The sequence below is a fragment of the Gossypium hirsutum genome, chromosome A06 (genome assembly GCF_007990345.1).
Source record: "Gossypium hirsutum isolate 1008001.06 chromosome A06, Gossypium_hirsutum_v2.1, whole genome shotgun sequence".
Taxonomy (NCBI): domain Eukaryota; kingdom Viridiplantae; phylum Streptophyta; class Magnoliopsida; order Malvales; family Malvaceae; genus Gossypium; species Gossypium hirsutum.
In genome coordinates, this window is record NC_053429.1 from 84,610,803 (window position 1) to 84,629,735 (window position 18,933).

The 18,933-nt window shown below is 35.5% G+C and overlaps 1 non-coding gene across 1 annotated transcript; it reads right to left on the reverse strand.

Annotated features, from left to right (window-relative positions):
* Window positions 1-8,068: 8,068 nt before the first annotated feature.
* Window positions 8,069-8,175, reverse strand: LOC121231663 (small nucleolar RNA R71). Its single transcript, XR_005929719.1, has one exon. It is a non-coding gene; the product is annotated as a small nucleolar RNA R71 (small nucleolar RNA).
* Window positions 8,176-18,933: the final 10,758 nt, after the last annotated feature.

Consider the following 18,933-nt stretch of genomic DNA (forward strand, 5'->3'; position numbering starts at 1 on the left):
GAGGTTTTTATTTTAACTAACTAATTATCTAAACTAAGAACTCATAGAGAATGGAATTGGGGAATTGCTTTTGGAAAAATCGATTGAATGAAGACAATACCTAAAGAAAAATCCACCTAGACTGTACTTGTTATTCTGGCTCTGAATCGAACAATTTATTCATTTAAATTGTTCCGTAGAGATCTTTAAGTTATGTTATTATCCCTATTCAAGACTAATAATGTCTAATCCCTAGATTGAATAACCAAGACTTTTCTCTAATTAACACTCTAGGGTTGCATTAACTCGATCTATGGATCCCCTTATTAGGTTTCACCCTAATTCGACAAAATCTTGTCACCCTATGTCTAGGCGCGCAATCAACTCTGCTTAATTATGACAAATGTACTCTTAAACAGGGTCTATTACTCCTCTGAATAAGAGCTTATCTTGAATCAGTATCCTTGGATATCAAAACAAGAATTAAGAACATATTATTAAGAACAAGTCAAATATTTATCATAAAATTCAGAATATAATAACAAGATTCGTCTTAGGGGATTTAGTTCAGAACTAAATAAGAAAACATCTCAGAATAAGAAAACATACAAAACATAAAGAAAACCCAAAACTCCTGAAGGGAATTGAGGAGAGATCTTTAATCTTGATGATGAATCCGGCTTTTGAGATGAATCAATCGGCTTTCTTGGAGTAATTCCTTACCCCCTACTCTGTCCTCTCTTTTCTTCCTTCTCTAGGGTGTATTTATAAGCCTTGGAATGCCTAAAAGCCCTCAAAACTAGCCTTTTCCGCATTGGACTCAACTTGGGCTCGGCAGGGACACGCCCGTGTGTGATTACTTCAAGCCGTGCTCGAGCCTGCCAAATTGACACGGCCGTGTGGTCTGCCCATGTAAGGAGGTCTAGACCGTGTTGATTTCGTACTTTGGCCCATTTTCTTCATTTTTGGCTCATTTCTCGTTCCTTTCGCTCTTCTATGCTCTTCTAAGTTTAAAACATGAAATTAAAGCATTAGGAGCATCAAATTCACCAATTCTAATAGAAAATCATCCATTAAATGCATTAAACATGGGGTAAAAATATGTATAATTTACGGTTTATCAGCTTATGTTGTAATTAAACCATTGATATATTGAGTGGACTTTTATGGACATCATTTAAGTGATTTTAAAGGTTATTAATTAAGATTAATTTAGTAAATTAATAATTACAATAGTAAAATGGTTAAAACAAAGCCATCATCTTTGTTTCTTCCCTTCTACCACCAAAAATCAAACCTAAAAACTCCGTGGGAGGAGGTTGAAGGTTCGACCAACATTTATTTGTGCATGTATGTGTATTTTCATCTCATTTTTATGATTTCTATGTTTTTAGATTTGTTGTAGCTTAATCTAGCTAGCCTAGAGACTAATTTACAAAAGTATTAAAAGATTAAAGTTTTACCGTGAATGTATTCATATTGTTTTTGATGTTTGATGGAAGAAAATGAATCTTTGTTATTACATAAACAACTTTTGTAAAGTGAATTTTGTTGAAAATGTCAAACAAGAACTTATTTGGAAAATGTGTAAAATATGGGTGAATTTGAGAAATAATGAAATGTATGAGCTGCTATGAGCCTATATGAAATTCGGCTAGCTTGGATTAAAGATGACTTTGCATGAATTTCACTTTATCAGCTTAAGGACTAAATTGTAAAGAAATCAAAATAATAGGGGAAAATGTAATTTTGTGAAAATATTAATTTTGGATTGAATTGTATAGAATAGATATTAAATGGATTGGATTTATTTGTTTAGATCAAGATAGACCTCGTACGACTTAGATCGGGGTAAAGATAAAGCTTCAAACTAATCGATTCTGTTTCTACGTTTTTATCATCGAGGTAAGTTCGTGTAATTGCATAGTGTTTATATCCTTTCTATTGAGCTATATATATTGTGGATTGTTATGTAAATAATTACTGCATATCCAACGATGTTACGTCTACTATCGAACCCCGTTTGAACCTTAGGAATTCGTAGGATACAAATGACATGTCATTAGGGTTTACATGTTTCGGGTGCTGGTCTTGAATGCCCTAGTGGCTGAGTTCTGACATTTGTTGCGAATACTCAATAGTTTGTGGAGCAGCACCGTGTAGCTATGTTTCGACTCATAGCTCTTGTAAGCAGGCCCATTTCACGGCTCATGTGAGCATACTCTTTTCATAGCTCGTGTGAGCATATATGTAAAGGAAAGGAGATACCATGGTTATATGTTTGGGACACTTCGTGTGAGCTATCCCGTATATCCAACAGTATTCTATCGGTTTAATGGGCATGAATTTACAAAGATATGGTAAGTGTTCTACATGAACCAAAAACATGAATGTATGAAATACTTTTAAATGGTGAGCTAAATGGAAAATATGCTATGTTGAGATGGATGACAAATCCAAATGAATCTTGTTTAAGTTTAATGGCCATCCATGTCTAATTGCCTATGAATTGTGTTCAAATATGCTAACATGTTTGTGTTTGTAACAGCCCGTTTTTAGGTCAAATTAGAACAGTGGTTTCGGGACCACAAATATGAAGTCAAAATATTTATTTTATTATTTTAATAAGGTTTACAGCATGATATAATTATTATGTGAAAGTTTCGTTAAGGAATTTTACAGTTTAAATGCTTAATTCAGTAAAAATGACTAAATCGCGTAAAGCGTAAAACTTGTGTTCTATTAGCTAAAAGGTCAAATAGCTATGGAACTTTAAATTAAAGGTTCTTAAGTGATAAATAGGCCAATTATGGTTAGTGGATGTTGATAGCATGGAAAATGGTGTAGTTTTAAATATTTTTAAAGTTTAAATTAGTAAATTGGTAATTAAAGTTAAAATCAATAAAAAAAGAAACAAAATTTTCTTTCCATTCATCTTCTTGCCTAAAATTTAGAAGGAAAATAGCCATTTTTGGGGCTAGGCATTCGGCCAAGATTCTTTTTTCAATTAAGGTACGATTTTGACTCGATTTTTAATGATTTCTACGTTTTTGAGCTCGTTGCAGCTTAATCTAACTAGCCCTTACCTTCATTTTCAAAACTGCTATAGATTTTGAATTATGCCATTGTTGAATGCTTGGTCGTTTAAATGTTTAATGATAGATTATGAAGGTTTAATGATTGATATATAAGTTTTGTTAAGTGATTTTTTGATAAAAATGTCAATTAGGGATTAAATTGAGAAAATGTAAAAATATGTGGTTAAAAGTGTGAAATAATGAAAGATATGGGCTTCTAGGAGTCCCTACGAAATTTGACTATCATGGGTTATGGCTTAATTATGCAATTTTGCATTTTTATGTGTTAAGGACTAAATTGCAAAGTAGTCAAAAGTCTAGGGTAAAATTGTAAATTAGCCAAAACGAATGTTTTAGGCTAAATTGAATTGAATGAAAATTTGAATAAGTTAATTTGATATTAAACAAATCAGGATAAGCAAATACTGGAACTAGATCGGGGAAAAGAATGGTTGGCGAATAGACGATAGTTTTCATCCGAGCAACTCAAGGTAAGTTTATATAATTAGAATCGAACTTCTATATATATTTGACAATATTTGAAATGAATATTGTAATTGAGAATTGGATATACTTGAATTAAAAATGTATTGTTGATATGTATTATAATGTATTTATTACTGAGCCCCGTTTGAACTGTATAGATTCATTGGGTACGAGTGACATGTTACTGGGATTACCGTTTTGGTCGAGCTCCTACATTTGTTGCGGACTCACCACAACTTGTATGAGCTTACCGATATATCAGCTCGTAAGAGCTTACTGTTTTTAGCTCATTGGAGCTTATCGTTTCAGCTCGTATAAGCTTACTGTTCAGCTCGATAGAGCTTACTGTTCATCAGCTCAGGAGGAGCTTACCGATCATGGCTCGAAAGAGCGTATATGATAATGAATTGACAGATTACTGACATTGTTCACTTGAGTATGCTTTGAAGTTCTAATAGATTCAACAGGCCTAAATATTGTTTATACGGATAAATTATGGATTATAAATGTTACTAATGCTATATATATGACATGTGAATTTTGTAATGATGCAAAGTATTGTATTAATGGACGATTTTTATGTATTTTCCAAATGACTAACATGTGATCGATATTGGTGATTAGGTGTTGGTTAATTGAATTGTTGGAATTTTTAATGTTGCTTTGATTATGTATAAATGGTAAGTTTAATTCTGCATTATACGGGCTTACTAAGCTATAAAGCTTACTCTGTTTCATTTTCTATGTTTTACAGAGGCTCGTTAGCTCGGTCATTTCGGACAAGTCGGAGTTGCACATCATACTATCCAAATTCCAATTGGTATTTTTGAACTTGTGGATATTGTAAATATGGCATCTATAGGATAGTTTAAATGATGTTAGTTATGTTACTTGATATCATGGCTTTGGTATGTTTTGTGTATAAGTTAGGCCATGTGATTTGGCTTATTTTGGCACTTTGTTTTGGTTGAATTATGGTATGTTTTGGTAAGGTAATGTTTGAATAAAAATATGCAAGTGAGGTATTGATATGTATTTGTTAGATGAATAGATAATGCATGGTATTAAATAGGTAATTGAATAACAAGTTGAATTGGTATATAATGTGTATTGAAATGGTTATTTTGGTTGCCAATTGAATTGTAAAATGTGGTCATTTATGCCTGCAAATGCTTGTGTTTTAAGGGTGGCAAAATGGCTTTACAAATGACCTATTTTTTTCCACACGGGCAGAGACACGAGCGTGTGTCTCAACCGTGTCTGACACATGGTCACGCTGCTCGGCCGTGTGTCCCCTAGGGTACCCTTTCGAATTAAAGTTAGTATACCCTACAGGTTTGACACGGCCTAGACACACGGGCGTGTCTACTGGCCCTGTTAGGTACACGGGCTGGCACATGGGTGTGTGGCCGGCCATGTGGTCCAAGTCAATAACCTCTCTAATTTTCCCACGGCCTGGCACACGAGCGTGTCCTTGGCTGTATGGTGCAAGTCAGTATGTAGGCCCTGTTTTCACACGGCCTGTGGCACGGGAGTGTCTGGTAACCATGTGAGGTACACGGCCTGTTCACATGGGCGTGTGACATTTGAAATGTTGAATTTTTTCTAAGTTTCCAAAGTTTTAATATGTTATCGATTTAGTTCCGAATACATGATTAATGCTTTGTATGCTTGATTTAGGTAAATATTGAATATGAATGAATGATAGTTACTGAAATGAGATGACATTTTGATAAATGATTGTTCTGAATTGAGTTATAAGTTCGGTAATGCCTCTTAACCTATTCCGGTGACGGTTACGGGTTAGGGGTGTTCTAGTGTTGATGCTTAGGCTTTGGCCTAGCTATTGATTGGATTATGGCAAGCTAAATTGTAATGTTATGTGATGAAATGGTAAGTTAAGTTTTATGCCATACGAACTTAGTAGGCATTATATAAATACTTTGTGTTCTTTCCTATGTTTTATAGATTATCGGAAGCTCGATTAGGTTGGAAGCTTGTCGAAGACTTGGAACACAAAATTATACACACTTTTTCATGCCCTTTTTAACTCAAATTCATGTAGTTTTGATAAAATTCTTGTCGAAAAATATATAATTATTATAAAATAATTAAATTACACTCAAATTATGAACATGTTGAATTTTAATTAATAGTATAACAAATTTTGATTATTTTTTATTATTTTCGACAAATTTGCATAAAGGGTGAAAAATGGCTCGGCAGACATTGCTAGAAGCGCAAAATTGAGAAGCTATTTTGAAGCGTCAAGGTGAATTAATTTTGCAACCTAAGACGGCCCAAATTATGTGTATTAATTCATAATATAATTAATTTTAATTTTAGTCCAATTTAATTTGGGTTAAATAAATGATTATTAATTAATTATGAAAAGTGGCCTAGTTGAGCTAAATCGATCCAACCGATCCAACCAAACATTGGGCAGCCCAAAATTGTCCCACATGCTAACCCAATCAGCTTGATTGGCTGATTATTTGGCTTGCAAAATGTCCCTTGAAGACTCCTTCGAATTGCATTCAAACCCCTCCACTATTTATGCCTTTCTAGATTTTCCCATACCTTAGAATAGCATGTTTGAAATATTCAAACATGCCACATGTGTGGCTGGCCATGGGGGGAGTCTTTGGCTACTGATTTTGGCTATTTTCAGAAGCCTTCTCAACCTACAAATAACCCCTTCGGCTGCTCATTTCTCTATCATTTTCTCGCATCATTCCCTTCTATTGTTCTTCATTTTCTTCCCCTATTCCCTTGTCGATTTCACCTCTTGAAAAAGATTCAATCAACCACCACTTGGAGCAGCATTCAAGTGTTTGTAGAATCCTCGATTCGAAAAAAACAAGGGGAGAAGAAGGAGTGGAGCAAACTAGTCAAACTATGGAGAAAACACCAGATTTGATTCTTGTTCCCTATCCTTTTAATTTTGTTGTTGTTATGATGAACATGTCTATGAATATTTGTGATATTGATATGTTTAATTTAATTAATATGGCTTAAATTTAATTCATGTTGGGTTGATTGCATTTCGTCTACTTAATTTATCAAAATTGTGTTTGTGTTGTTATAGGCCACGGTGAGATGTTTGATTAAGTAAAACCATGACTAAGATATTCTTGCATTACAATTGTAAGGTAACTAATGAAGTAATTATTTAAACGGATTGAAATTGTAATTAATTGACAGGATACTTAATCAGTGCATGTTTAATCATCTAAGCTAGGTGAGGGTTAAATTAGCAATGGTATCTAGCGATACATTAGCCTTGCATAATTTGTAAGATTATTGTGATTAAATTGTTTTAAGGTAGAAATACATTGTTACCTCACGAAATCTTTTATGTGCTTATGAGATTGAATTAATTGTTTGAATTGGCATAGAGATATGTACAAGAGATTATTTTAATTTCATAAGTATGTATGTGCATTAACACATTTGCTTATTAGAATTTGTTTAATCGATTGAATTGACATAGAGATATAGTTAAGGGATAAATGGATTTTGGTAGGTAAGTATGTTCATAAGTTAGCAAATTACCGAGTTGCCATGAATTTATTCGTAACAACATGAACATGAGTTTAATAGTTCTAAGTTAAGAAATGTAATGAATCTAACACAATTATGTCATCTTGATTAAAGTCATATTTTGAAATCGTGTATTGGAATTTTTATTTATTTTACTTTGTTAAATCTTAATTTTTAATCACTTCTTCAAATCAAAATATTTTTCTTCACCAAAGTGTTTTTAAAATTGCATTCATAAATAATTCGTTTCACAGTCCCTGTGGGTACTTGTTGCGATTGTGTACACTTGCACATTTCCTTCGTTCTAAGTTTCTGGCGCTGTTGCCGATGATTGTTTTAAAAAAGTCATTATTTGTGAATTTGTTAATTTTGCATTGTGGTTTATTTTTCTGTTCAATTTTAACTTAATTCATTTTTCTGTTTTTATTTCAGGTGATTATGAGTATTGACCGAATTATAGATTTACTCCCTGTAGACCTTGAGATAGAAAGAACTTTCGACAGCGAAGAAGACAAACAAGTTAGAGAATGATCGAAGAGATGATCTTCGAAAATTCGAATCAAGTAAACGGAGAAAACCTTGCTCAAAATCCTATCCTTGTTGCTGATGATAGGGATAGAGCTCTAAGATAGTATGTTGTGCTAGTGTTTCATGATCTTAATCTTGGTATTAGGAGAACCAAAATCGAGGCACAACAGTTCGAGCTGAAGCCAGTCATGTTCTAGATGCTTCAGACAGTGGGCCAATTCAATGGAATGCCTACCAAAGATTCTCACCTGCATTTAAGATTGGTCATGGAGGTGAGCGATTCTTGCAAGTCAGCCGGAGTACCCGAAGATGCACTACGATTAAAGTTGTTCCCATATTCACTAAGGGACAGACCTCGAGCCTAGTTGAACTCATTGCCACCAAATTCAATTTCCACATGGCAAGAGTTAGCAGAAAGATTCCTCATGAAGTATTTCTCGCCAAGCAAGATTGCTAAGTTGAGCAATTAGATCTCTGCTTTCCAAAAAATGGATGATGAGTCCTTGTATGAGGCATGCGAAAGGTACAAAGAATTATTACAGAAGTGCCTTCATCACGGAATCCCACATTGCATCCAACTTGACACATTTTATAATGGTCTCAATGCTCACATGAGGATGGTAGTGGACACTTCTTCTAACAGTGCTCTCCTTTCTAAGTCTTACAATGAGGCTTATGAAATCATCGAAAGGATTGCCAGTAACAATTATCAATGGCCAACCAATCGAGCAGCATTAGGAATATGAGCAACTGGAATACATGACGTAGACGCTCTTACTTCACTCGCATCTCAGGTATCTTCAATGCTTAAAATTTTTACCACTAATGGGTTTAATAGCTTTGCAGCACAGCCACAAAATCAATTTCAAAATGTAGCCTCTGTCTATTGCGGGGAAGGACATCTATTTGCAAAATGTTTGATATAGAATCTGTGTATTACATTGGTAACCAGAACCAAAATTGAGTAAGGCAACGATTACAATCCAATTCCTATGACCCATCGTAGCGAAACCACTCTAATTTCTCCTGTAGTAACCAAGGGGCTGGACCCAGTAACACATACGTCCAACCTAGACCAACTCAGTCACCTATTTTTACACAACAAGTTTAGAAACAACCTCAAGTTGAACTACCCAATGGCTTAGAAAGCTTGTTGACGGCATGCATAGCCAAGAATGATGCCTTCATCCAAAGCCAATCAGCTACATTGAAAAACCTGGAAAACCAAATGGGCTAGCTTGCAACTGAACTCAGAAATCGACCACAAGGTGCTTTACCTAGTGATACAGAGAATTTGAGGAATCCAAGAAAAGAGCATTGTAAAGCATTGACATTGAGGAGCGGAAAGACATTAGAGCCCAACACAGTCGAAGTTGAAAAGGAGCCAACTGATGCTCAAGACTCAAAGGAAGTTCAACCGAGTGTTGAAATTTTAGTTTCACCAGAACTAGAATCTGTAAAACCCAATAAGGTAACTTTTGAACCGATCAATTCTGATAAACTAACAACTTCGTTACATGCAGAATTGCCATAGAAGACAAATCAAGCAATTCCAGCAAAGAAGACTCCACCACCCTACCCTCAAACACTTCAAAAACAAAAGCAGGAAGTTCAATTCACGAAGTTCCTAGACGTACTGAAGCAACTTCATATCAACATCCCATTGGTTGAAGCTCTTCAACAAATGCTAAACTACATCAAATTCATAAAGGATATCCTGTCAAAAAAAAAGAAGACTTGGAGAATTTGAGACAGTAACCCTGACAAAGGAATGCAGTGCAGATCTTTATGACAAACTACCCCCAAAGTTGAAGGATCCTAGATGTTTTACCATACCTTGCAACATTGGAGCAATAAATTGTGGTAAAGCACTATGTGATTTGGGTGCGAGTATCAACTTGATGCCCATGTCAATATTGAGGAAGTTGGGGACAAGTGAAGTTAGACCTACTACAGTTACACTTCAATTAGCAGATCGATCCTTATCACATCCAGAAGGAAAAATCGAGGACGTATTGGTATGTGTAGACAAATTTATTTTTCCTGCTGACTTTGTTATTCTAGAATTTGAAGCAGACAAAGAAGTGCTAATCATCCTAGGAAGGCCTTTCCTAGAAACTGAAAAGACCCTTCTTGATGTGTAGAAGGGCGAGGTTACTATGCATGTTCATGACGATCAAGTAACATTTAATATTTTTAAGTCTATGCTATTTCCTGACACAATTGATGATAGTTTTGTAGTGTCCGATTTAAAGGGATTAATCATGGAAAAGGAACTTAACTATGTTGAGAACCCATTGGAACAAATTTTGACATCAGACCCTCCAAATGATGAAGAAGAGGATGAATACTTAGCTTTGCTAGAGCTAATCAAAGGGGATTTAATCCGCAATCCCGTTTTGAATATTTAGAGTTAGATAATAGGGATTATGCCCAACTAAAAGCGTCAATCGAGGAGCCACATAAATTAGAACTGAAGGTACTTCTCTCACATTTAAAATTTGTTTATTTAGGTAACACTTCTTCTTTGGTTGTGATTGTTTCAGCGGAATTAACCATTGAGCAAGAAAAGAAACTCATCTTAGTATTGAAACAATTCAAGAAGGCTATTGGATGGACCATAGCCTAATATTCGCGGCATTAGTCTATCTGTATGCACATATAAGATCATCCTGGAAGATGGTGAAAAAGGGATGATTGATGGACAACAAAGACTAAACCCCATCATGAAGGATATGGTAAAGAAAGAAATCATCAAGTGGTTAGACACGGGTATAATTTACCCCATCTCAGACAGTTCATGGGTAAGTCCAGTCCAGTGTGTGCCAAAGAAAGGAGGTATCAAAGTCATTGAAAATGCGAATAACGAGTTGATACAGACTAGAATGATTACAGGATGGAGAATTTGCATTAATTACCAGAAGCTGAACAAGGCAACTAGGAAAGATCACTTTCCTTTTCCATTTTTGGACTAGATGCTGGATAGACTCCTAGGGTGAGACTATTACTATTTCCTCGATGGATGCTCAGGGTATAATCAGATTACAGTAGCACTGAAAGATCAACACTGGACAACATTCACCTGCCCGTATGGTACATTTGCATTTAGATGCATGCCATTTGATTTATGTAATGCACTTGGTACATTTCAAAGATGTATGATGTCTATTTTTACTAATATGGTTGAGAAATACTTGGGAGTCTTTATGGATGATTTTTCAGTATTCGGAGATACATATGATGATTGTCTAGCCAATCTAGCCAAGGTACTAAGGCGATGCGAAGAAACAAACCTCGCACTCAAACTACGAAAGGTTCCATTTCATGGTACGAGAAGGTTTTGTTCTAGGGCATCGGATAACGAGACATGGAATCAAGGTAAATAAAGCAAAGGTAGATGTTATTAAGAAACTCCCACCTCCAAAATCTGTAAAAAGTGTTGCTTTTTGGGCCACACTGGTTTCTATTGAAGATTTATGAAGGACTTCTCCAAAATTGTTAAACCCTTATGCAAATTATTGGAGAAGAACATGGCGTTCAAATTTGATGAGGAGTGCTTAATAACTTTCAATGATTTAAAGAGTCGGATAGTTTCGGTACAAATAATCATCACACCAAAATGGGATTTGCCATTTGAATTGATGTGTGATGCAAGTGGCTTCGTGATAGGAGTTATCATGGGCTAGCGAAGGAACAAAGTTTTTCATCCCATCTACTACGAAATTTGGACTCTGACAGTAGCTCAACTGAATTATACCGTAACACAGAAAGAGTTACTTGCTATTGTGTTTACTTTTGACAAGCTATCTTGTAGGTACCAAAGTGACTGTCTATACGAACCACTCAACAATTAAGTATTTACTTGCCAAGATAAATGCTAAGCCGATATTGATTCGATGGGTACTTCTACATCAAGAGTTCGATCTAGAATTTCAAGATCAAAAGGGAGTAGAAAACCAAGTAGCAGACCACTTGTCCAGATTGGATCCGCAAGAAGGGAATTCTCCACTTATACCTATTCAGGAGACATTTCTAGATGAACACATACTGAAGGTAAATCATGTCCATAATGCCCCTTGGTTTGCTGATATTCCTAACTATTTAGCTTGTGGTTTGATGCCAATTGATAAGACGTATGATCAAAAGAAAAAGTTTCTTCATGATGTGAAGTTGTAATATCCCGAATTAGGGCCTAATTGGAATAGTGGTTTTGTGACCACAAATCCGATATATAAATAATTATTTTATGATTATTTTGAGGTCTATGATATGATTGCATTATTGTGTGAAAATTTCGTGAAAAAATTCTATGCATAAAGTACTTAATTTGAAGTTAGGGACTAAGTTAAATAAGTTGCAAAACTTGCATTCTAGAAGTTTCTAGTATGAAATTGGTTTGAGATGCCTCGAGAAAACATCATTGAGGTAAAATTATTCGATCTTTGGGGTATTGACTTTCTCAGTTCCTTCCCTCTATCTTTTGGTCACAAGTACATAATGGTAGCAGTAGACTACGTGTCTAATTGGGTTGAGGCTGAAGCATATCCAACGAACAATGCTAAGGTTGTGATGAAGTTTTTATAGAAGCATTTGTTCATAAGATTTGGAACCCCAAAAGCCATCATCAGTGATGAAGGGTCCCATTTTGTAAGCAAGTGGTTGAAATGGTTAATTGAAAAGCATGGAGTGAAGCACAAGGTTGCCACAGCTTACCACCCACAAACAAATGGGTAAGTTGCACTGGCAAACAAAGAGATCAAAGATATACTCGAGAAGGTAGTTTGCCCAAACAGACGAGATTGGTCCAAAAGATTGGACAATGCTTTATGGGACTACTGGACAACATACAAGACACCTTTAGGGATGTCACCCTATAAGTTGGTCTTTGGGAAAGCCTATCATCTGCCCTTGGAGTTAGAACACAAAGCTTACTGGGCTCTCCAACAACTCAACTTGGATCTTAAGCTTGCTCAAGAGAAATGGATGCTCCAACTCAATGTGTTAGAAGAGTTCTAAATGTTCTCATACGAGAAAGCCAAATTACTCAATGAAAGACTTAAGAGATGGCATGACAAACACATTCGGGTTCGAGAATTTGAAGTTGTAACACTCCATACCCGTAACCTACGCTAGGGCAGAGTACAAGGTATAACCTAACGTGATCTCATGCACACAAACAATCTCGAGTCACCTAGACTCAGTCCAATTTAAATCTTTTTCAATTTCTACTTTAATCTTCTTATTATGGGCCTACGAGCCCCAAATCGACCATTGGAAACTAATCGAGACTATACCGGGTCCTTAAACCAACTATGAAACTTTTGTCCTTAAAACAAGGCAACACGCCCGTGTGACCAACTCGACATGGTCGAGCTGATGACCCATGTGACTCACACGGCCTACACACCTAGGGACACACCCGTGTCCTTTACCCATGTGAAATTAATTTCTAATTCACACCTACAGGGGTTTTCACACCGCCAGACACGCACACGTATTGATAGCCCGTGTCCCTTACACGGTCAGGACACGCCCGTGTGTTAGCCTGTGTGCAAAAATCTGGGTATTCTATTTCTGATGTCAGCATTCCCAAAATGACACATGGCCATGGCATACACCCGTGTACTAGGCCGTGTCCTCCACACGGCTGAGACACAGAGTCGTGTCTCTGCCCGTGTGTTTATTACCATGCATACTAACTTGAAATTTTTACGTGTAGGGGACACACGACCGGACTACACGTCCATAGGGCAGACCGTGTGTTGCACACGGCCTAGACACACGCCCATGTGTCTACCCATGTGGACAATATAAGGCTATTTACCAAGCCTCATTGCCACCTTTGCATACCTAGTTCCATGCAAATACCAACCAATACCAAAACGAGCACAATTCATACAACCAGATCAATTACAATAGACATTCATTCAACTATGAAAATGTGTTTTTTATAAAACTCAAAATGAATATTAGCCATCAATCAAAGCTTAACACAAAATGAAGGGTTTCCAACCCAAGCCAACACATTTGGCCAATTCTCAAAGTCACAAAATAATAAAGTCTAAACCCTATACATGCCATATTCAAAACTATAAATCCAACTATGCCGAATGCTTCGGTCGATAGTGTGATTGATATCTCTAACTCCTGGTGATCCTTTGGCTAGTTAGGTGGCACTATAAGAAAAATGGAAATAAAAGGGAGTAAGCATAAAAGCTTAGTAGGTTACACATAAATAATTATACAACAAAAATTTATCAATAATCGACATGTTCATAACACAAGGGTGGGCATAAGCACAACTTACTCGTTACCATCCATACAAGTCACATATCATGTAATGAGCTCATATCTCAAACGTACCAAATAGGTACTTGTACCACTCACCTCAAGATTATACTTTTCTTCATTAACCTAAATCATGACTCTCGCCATTGAACCATTCGGAACACTATTGGATATTCCATAAGCCTCAAACATGGGGCAAGTTGCCAATGCCATGTCTCAGACATGGTCTTATACTAGCTCTCACATATCCGCGCCGATGCCATGTCTTAGACATGGTAGCAGACATGTCTTACACATCTTGTAGCCGATGCATGTCACAGACATGTCTTACACAACTTACGTCTCAAGGCCGATGCATGTCCAGACATGTCTTACACTAGCACTTGTCTCAATGCCAATGCCATGTCCCAGGCATGGTCTTACACTGACTCACACCAATGACCCAAATGTCATGGCAAGAATATTCGATTTACTTCCTAAGGTTCCAATGGGAATAATACTATCTCAACAATCATTACACATTCTCAATTCCACAACCAAGCAATCCATGCCATATCTATACAATGACAATTTAAACATATATAGTAGCAATGTAGTTGTATTATTTACATACAACTTACCTCGGATTACAAAATGTATACGACTAGTCAGTTTAGTCGATTTGCTTGGCTTTCCCTCGGTCTAGGTTCGGATTTGACAATTCTTGATCTATATTAGTAAAATACACTCATTTAGTCCCTAAATTCAATTAGGCAAATCAAAATTCACATCTTCGGTAAAATGACCATTTTGCCCCTAAACTTTGGCAAAAATGACTATTTTACCCCTATGCTCGAAAATCAATTTTTATCGAATTTCTTTGCATTTCAAGCCTACCTAAACTCTTTTTTACTCTTATAGAAACTCCAAATTCATTATATTTCACACATTTATCAACTATTTTACAACTTGTGCAAAATAGTCCCTTTAGGTGTTTTCATGCTAACACCTTTCACAAAAGTTGTCTACTACACTACTAAAACCCATATTCTTCCAAAAAAATGCAGCAAACATCACGAATCCTTTCATGGAAAAACTCCAAATCCTTAACCATTTTGCAAAATAGACCCCTCATTTGAAAGCTCATGCATCTAAGGTCTCAAAAATGTAAAAATCATTAAGAGAAAGTATCAAAATCACTTACTTGAGAGGGCTCAAAGTTACTGAAATTTTTGAAGCTTTCAAACCCCTACATTGGCTGATATTTTCAGCTAAGAAAAGAGAAAAGATGATAGCTTTTCCTTTTTGTTTTATTAAAAATACAACTAGTCAAAATTGGTGACCTAAGCTTCACCTAATTTTGACCTTCTCCAATTTGTCTCCCATGGCCGGTCAAGCTATTGTCTAAGGGTCTAATTGCCCTTTAAAGACCCTCAATTTTGGTTTTCTAGCTATTTAACATCTTTATCTATCAAATTAGGACTTTTGCACTGTAGTGATTTAGTCCTTTTTCGCAATTGAGCTCACAAACGTCAAAGTTAAATTACCAAATTTTTCATGCATTCCTAAAAACATACTATAACATCAAAATAAAAATAAAATAATTTATTCGACACAGGATTTGTGGTCCCAAGACCACTATTCCGACTAGGCCATAAATTGAGTTGTTACAGAAGTAGGTCAGCAGGTCTTGTTATTCAATTCCAGATTAAGGTTCTTTCCAGGTAAGTTAAAACTATGTTGGTCCGGTCCATTTACGATTCACCAAGTTTATCCATATGGAGTTGTCGAACTTCAAAGTAAGGGAGGTAATTTTTGAGTCAATGCTCAGCACTTAAAAGATTACTGAGGAGATAAAATTGAATGGGATCAAATCTCATTCATTTTATCAGATATTTAATTTTTCTTTTTTTATTTTTTAATAAATGATTTAGGGTATATTTTCGGGATTAGCATGTTTAAATAAATTTTGTCTAGGAGATTGGAACTTATTCGGGACTGCTTCTGACCCCTCCAATCTTTCTTGGGAATGATTTTAACATAATCTTCTGAGGAATTATTCCTTAAATCGCAAAATAAATTTTTATGTTTTCAAATAAAGGGTCGATTTTGAACCAAGTTTTAAATTGCAGCTCAATTTCAAATTTTCTTTAAGTCTAGGTAGTTAATTGAACTATTTTCAAAATTTGGTTTTTTTTTTTTGTAAATGCAAAAAATTAGATGTCTCTTCTTGTAAATAATTTCAAAAGGCATATAGAATAAATGTTTTTAATTTAATTTAATAAGACGATAATCATTAACATATAATTATATCTATTATAATATATATGAATTATGATGAACTTTGCATAGAATTAGGATTGGTTTAAATTTGATCATATTTTATTTTATAAATATTTATTTTTAATAAATTAATATACATTATATTAATTATTAATTGTTATTAACTCTATGTAGAATTTGAACTTGGAATATATTAATTATTAGTCTGTTCTAAGAATTCTAATTAAACTCTTACTCCTTTCATTATAAATTTCACCCACCTTTCCCCTTTTTTTCACTCACCGCTCCATCAATCCTAGCATCTAAAACCCACCAACTACCAAATCACCTAGTGCCAAACTCTCTAGCCATAACACCGCCCAGCTCCGCACATCACCATCACTCCTAGTAGTGGTCCCATTCGGCCAGCAGCTCAAGATAGCACCCAGTAGCCCCTACACACACCGTGTGAACCAGCAGCCTGCTCCTTGTTGCCATACTTGTCGCACGTCCAGCTCCAGTAGCTTATCAGGCCTTCTCAACGCACCTACTTGCTACCCACTTCCTCGCATTTGCGCGGCACACGCATGCCCTGCTGCCCGCGCATCTGGTCACACCAACATCCTTGCCTATTGCACTACACCATCAAGACACCTTACAACCATCACTAAGCCAACCCCTTTTGCTTTATATTTTTTTTCTTTGAGTTCTTAATTTTTATAAAAAGGTGGTAAGATAAATTTTTCTCCTAAATTTTTATTTTATTTAATTATTTAATTTTCCAATTTATTAAATTATTAATATTTTATACTAATTAAATTTTTGAGAAAATATTTGTTTCCATCTTATGTTCAGGTTAATCATGCCTCGCAAGAGAACTCATGTCTCTGCCTAAATTGACGAATCACAAAATAAATTCCACAGTGAAAATACCAAAGCAAGATACGAAAGTGTTTTCAAGAATCAGCAGATATGCCCAGAAAAAGGCTTTACGTTGAAAGAAAGCAACTATATTGATTTCATGGTGCACATTCGAAAAATTGCTGAAGCTCTTAATTGGGAGTTATTTTGTTAGAAAATTCCTAGTGTAGATGAGGAGTTAGTTCATGAATTTTATGCGAATTCGACGTCAAGCGAATTGATGCAAGTTTCTATTCGCGAAATCAAGGTACCAATAACCTCAAACGCTATTAATGAATTCTTTGAATTACCTGATTTCGAAGACGAAGAATATTCTTCCTTGATAAGAAGTATTGAGTATGAAAATCTGCAAGAAATTCTCGAGGAACTTACAGTTTTAGGTTCTAAGTGGACTGTGTCAAACCATGGAATTCACACTTGTCGTAGAGAATATTTGACACCACTGGCAAAGGTATGGTTCTATTTCATTCGATTCACCCTTATGCCCATTTCACATGGGATTACAATTTCATTAGAGCAAATGGTATTATTATACTTGATTTTAACTTGAAAGACCAGTGATGTGGGAAAAATCATCATGAGAGAAATGTGGAATTGTGCCGCTAGACGTTCTGGCCCAGCTTACGTTCCCTTTACGATAACAGTTTTGTGCTTGAAAACTAAAACTCTTGCAAACGTCAAGAAGACAGGTTATAGCCAGGGTACAATCACAGATTGGGACCTCTACTGAATAGCTGGAGATTCTGTTCTACAGCAACGAGTTGAAGGGAGCGAGGATCCTGAAGAAGAAGAAGAAGAAGAAGATCCCACAGAGATCAAACCAATGTAGTCAGCTGAAATCCCTGATAAGGTAGAACCAATGGAATGGGTAACTAAACCTGACGTCGCAACTTCTGTAACACCCCTTACTTGTATCCGACGTCGAGATAGGGTACGAGGCATTACCAAACTTGTACGCATACATTCATGAAAAAGTCGGGCTATAAAATTTTTCTTTAAAACAACTTCATTCATACATACACAATTTTTCGTAATATGGGCTTACAAGGCCCAAAACAACCATCGAAAAAGGATCAGGACTAAATTGGGAACTTAGAGAAAAGTTCGAGAAATTTTCCCTAATACAGAGCCACACGCCCGTGTGAGACAAGGGATACGCTCGTGTCCTCCAGCCATGTAACTCTCTGATTATGATGTCAAAACATGCTACTCGTAACATGATTAAAACATATGAAATTGAATATTATTCTTGGCTAATAGTAAAAGTTACTATTAATTTGATAATTCTACAAGCCTTAACCGAATATATATATTCATGCTTACTACCCATACCGTTTCAATATTTACTTCAATAACCATATATTCGACTAAATATCATATTAAACATATAATCCAATTTTAACCAATTCCAAAACATAGTTTCACATCATAAAACAACCTTTTAAAAAAAGATGAACTAACTAATAACCTTACACAACGGATTCATGCTAAGCATATTTATACTAAATATAAATAAAATACCATTCAAGCATAACATGTAACATTTTCACCAACAAGAATTTAAACCAGATCAAACGTAATTGATTCCTTGCATAACTACCAAGCCATATTCCCAAAACCAATAATAAACATAACTCAATTATGACTTATATACATAATATACACTTCACTACCAAACATGATTATGCCACAACCAAATACTCACATCCATTAACCATAAATACCACACATAAATCAAACCACAAGTTCACCTCATATCATTTATACCATTCATATATATATCTTGACTGAACTTCATCACCTTTAGCACTTATATTTCTATCACCTAAATTAATCACATAACCAAATCACCATGGTCATATTTAATTCA